This window comes from Pelodiscus sinensis, chromosome 13, assembly GCF_052426305.1.
Source record: "Pelodiscus sinensis isolate ZL-2025 chromosome 13, ASM5242630v1, whole genome shotgun sequence".
Classification (NCBI taxonomy): Eukaryota; Metazoa; Chordata; order Testudines; family Trionychidae; genus Pelodiscus; species Pelodiscus sinensis.
The window spans coordinates 13,962,989-13,967,317 of record NC_143064.1 but is presented as its reverse complement, the minus strand read 5'-3'; the positions used below and the strand labels follow the sequence as shown (position 1 = coordinate 13,967,317).

The following is a 4,329-nucleotide window of genomic DNA, read 5'->3' as shown; positions in this document are numbered from 1 at the left end:
TGATAAGGGTCTGTGCCAAGATGAACTTTCCAATGCTTTTCTGCAAAGTATAATTTCATACACAGGTTGAACCTCTCTAGTCCGGCACCCTTGGGACCAAACCAGAGAATTTGCCAGACCATGGGAGGTCAATATTGTCTAGCAACATTACCCACACTTCCAGAGCTTACTGGGCTCTTAGAAGACATTTAGGAGTGAATTAGAGCTAAATAACAGCACAAAACTCTAATAGAGATGTAGCCATGTTAGTCTGGTCTTGCTGAAACAAAAGACAGGACTATGCAGCACTTTAAAGACTAACAAGATGATTTATTAGGTGATGAGCTTTCGTGGGCCAGATCCACTTCCAGAAAGCCAGGACTGGTGGCTGTAAATAAATTGTATGGGACTGTGGGACACTTAGCCACACCCATAATAAGTGGACACCTGGCTAATTAAAATCATGCCGGACCACAGATGTTGCCAGACCAGAGAATGCTGGACTAGAGAGGTCCATGTATATGTGGGGAGGGGGTTGTTTTGTTTTGTTTCGAGGAGCAGGGAGGGGTTGGCCTGCTGAAAGTGAATTCACCGGGCCAACTCCCAGCCAGATGATTGAGAGCTACTGCATTTAAGTTTTTATTTTAACTGTGAGGTGGTAGCCCATAGATTGGTCCCACTTACAGCTGCTAGCTTCTGTTTAATAATGAGAGTCTCAGAAGTAAGTCAACATAATCAAAGACCTTGCTTTTCTCAGACACCTGTGCCCACATCAGGCCCCTGTCCTGTATTGTTTGAAGTGAAAGTATCAAAGTGGCACCTTTGAGAGTATGGAAATGTCTGTCAGAATGAATCTGCACTTAGGTCATAATGGGTGAGGTATTGACAATCAGAACGTCTGAGATAAATTGTTCAGGAATTCATTCAGGATTGTCTTCCATGGAGATGGATATAAAAAGAGGAATGCAGAAATCTTTCCCTGCTAAACTAAATCTTAGTTCCAGGCCTGGTAAGTTGAAAGGAGATTGTGACGTAGTGGGGGGGAACTTGGTGGTTTCTATGGGTCTGTGGTAACCCCACTGGCTGCCGCCGGTACCACAGCCCAGGAGGACAGGGATGGGTCATTATGCAAAGGGATCTCTCAACCCTCCGACCAGCTAACCCCCATGGAGAGGAATAAAGGAAGGTGAATGTTGCCCTGGCTAGGGGGCAGGGCTGAAGGAGAGTGAGTTAGTTCCTGTCTGGAAAGCAGGGGAGAAGGAGCTGGGGAGGGGGGCTGGGACTCCCCCATCTCAAGGGGGGCACTGAGGCCTCTTAGCCCCAGTTCCTGTAACCAGATTACATCTGTGCTGTGCTATATCCTGGAGAAGCAATAAACTACCTCCATTCTACTGGCTGGTGGAGTCTGTACGTGCCATTTCGGGGTGCAGGAGACGGGGGACCCCAATGCGCTGTCACAGAGATGCATTTGTAATTCTCCCTGGGAGCAAAAGAAACGTTAACATGCCTGCACCAACAAACTGAAATCTGCAGAAAACACATCCCAAGATCAAGAAAATGAATATCAAAGAAACATAAAGGTTACACCCAGAGTCCTGGTTTAGGTCAGAATATTTGCGTTCATCAGACTGAGGGCAAAATGTCCCCACTCCCATCTGCACTGCAGCTCCACATTGCAAATTCTGCCTTCATTCCTCACTCAGAACTCCTGACATCAGGGGAAATTCTGCCTGCGCAGCGAGTGCAGAATACACAATAGAGAGCTGCAGTGCAGACAGAAGTGGAGAATTTTGCTCTGAAAATGTAAACTAATAGGTAGCACTGAACTAGGGAATTAAGAACCAAGAATGGCATTATACAGAAAACAAGGCATGGGAGAATTTTCATCCTTCCTCTTCATGATTTTCTGGCCTCAGAGTACTTTGATATGGTAAATAGGAAGACTCACCTCTCCTGTTGCCAAATTAAACTTTTCTAGACCTCTTTATTTATTTGGCCTAATCATGTGCTTGTGTTCATTGCCTTCAGTGTGTGGAACCCTCAAAGGGATGGGAGGCGAATGGCTACCCAGCTCCTGTTGGCCTTCAAGGCAAGGAAGTCCCTTGATTCTTGGCCTGCCAGAGCTGACTTTCACTGGTAGTTTGAAAATCAATGCCAATATTTTCCTAAAATGATGCTCTCTACCCCTTCTCCCAGGAGATTGCCAAGAAAAGTCTGGATACTTAATTCAAGATATGAACGTGTTGCATAGAACCAGCTTGATAATCATGAGCTGAACAATGAGCTACAATGAACTTAGTGGGAGAGAACCTCTGTCCTTCTTTGATTGAGCAAGTGGTTGAAGACAGCAGAGGTGATACTTAAACACTTGGGAAATATTAAGTCTCTCGTTACTTGTAGTTTCCATTAATTCTGGCAAATGGTCTAGAAACGGTTCCATTCCCAGCAATTTTAAGCCTGTCCTTGGCACAGTGAGGGACAGGCGACTTGGTTCCCATAGGGTCATTTTTAGGGAAAGATCTATTAATGTTCCTCCCAAACAATTGGTCCTCTCTCTTCCAACTCTTGTCAGATATGGAGATTGGTCATGAGGATAGAGAAGGGGCAGGAATTGCCCATTTTGCAAGGCTCCAGTCTTGCTTCCATTTTATGATAGGTCAGAAGCAACATTAAGGCGTGGTAACAAGGAGTCTGGTGGCACCTTGAAGATGACGGGTGTTTCTACATAGCACCCTAAACTCAAATTAAGATAAGCAATTTACGCTATGCCAATTGTGTATCCTATTTTGAGCCATCCCTTATCACTTGTGCAATGAAGTTTACTAGGATAGCGAAACAGCGCACCCGTTATTTTGAACAATATTTCAAAATAACGGCCGCATTTCTAAGATGGGGGGTAGCTAGTTTGGGATACCTCGGTATTGCGAAAGATCTCTTCTGTGTAGACATACCCGAATAGATTTATTTCGGCATAAGCTTTCATTGGCCAAAACCTCACTTCATCAGTTTTAAAAGTACTTCACACCATCCACCAGTTCCTCTTCTGGAATCAAGAGGTTTAGGAATGAAAGGATCAGCAAAATATCTAGACCGGGGTGGGCAATAATTTTCACAGGGGGCCACTTTGTTAATTCTGGTACATGGGCATGGGCTTGCTTCATGTCCCTGTCCCCCCAAGAGGCAGGGCCTTGGTGGAAGAGGGTTGAGGCTGGGGGCTACAGAGAGAGAGAAAGAGAGTGTGAGTGTGAGACACTTTGTGACACAAATTGAATGTGCATGGCACAGAGATGGGAGAGTGTGTGCGTGATAGTGACTGTGTGTGTGTGTGTGTGTGTGTGTGTGTGTGTGCGTGTGTGTGTGTGTGGCACAGAGACAGTATAGCACAGATTGGGTGGGTGTGACAGTGACACAGTGTGTGTGCTGGCTACTGCTAGGTAAGTTTCTGAGATAAGCCACAGGCTGTCTCTTTAAGACCGGGAAAACTGTCCTGCTCTGTTGTTTTCCCCTCCCCCACTCTGCAGCGATACAGTATGGGGGGAAGTGCGTGCCTGTGTGTGTGTGTGTGTGTGTGAGAAAGAGAGAGCAGGAGAGAGAGTGCATCCATGCGCACTGAAATCTTACAAACAGGCCACTGCCTTTTAAGACAGATCCTCTTTTGAATCACTTACCATCCATGGTTCAGAATGGAGCAGCTCCACTGTGTGTCTCCCTCCCCCTGCGCCGCAGAGATGGGGAACAGGGGGTGGGGAGGACACCCTGACACAGCACTTCCCTCTCCCCTCCACCACTCTTTACTCTGCACAGCCAGCAGGAACTACCTGGGCAGGCAGCCAGACAGAGCAAGGTGGGGATGGGCGATGGAACACAGGCAGCAGCTGTAAGTATTCACGCTCTGCTAATCAGCTGGGTGGGCTGGAGAGAAATGCTTGGCGGGCCCGATCAGGCTGAATTTGCCCACCCCTGATCTAAACTAAGAAAGAGACCTCAACCTTACCATGACTGAGTGGTATCAGTGGAAACTCAGGGTCTATGCTGAGCTTTCTTGCTCCTCTGGCGGAATCCAGGATCCTGACACTAAGGATTTGCATGGAACTGTGCAGGTACACCCCACCTCGATTGAAGTAGGCTCAGACCGAGCTCCTCTTTTGATTAATTTGGCAGCAAACCAGGTCAGTGGATGGGTTCATCCCAGTTTATAATCATCTGTGACTCCAATGAAAAAGTCTTAGCATCACCAGACACAGCTCCCTTTGGCAAGTTGGGAAGCAGAAAACTGTGGAGAAGTAGTGAGAGTACTGATCTTCCATCATTCCTACAGATCTGGAAGGGAACGTCACAGCTGTTGGTCTT

The 4,329-nt window shown here is 46.8% G+C and overlaps 1 long non-coding RNA gene across 1 annotated transcript; it reads left to right on the top strand.

The window, feature by feature from the left end:
- Nucleotides 1–884: 884 nt before the first annotated feature.
- Nucleotides 885–2,361, top strand: LOC142831296 (uncharacterized). Its single transcript, XR_012907018.2, has 2 exons — nucleotides 885–988; nucleotides 2,176–2,361. It is a non-coding gene; the product is annotated as an uncharacterized LOC142831296 (long non-coding RNA).
- The last annotated feature ends 1,968 nt before the right edge of the window (nucleotides 2,362–4,329 follow it).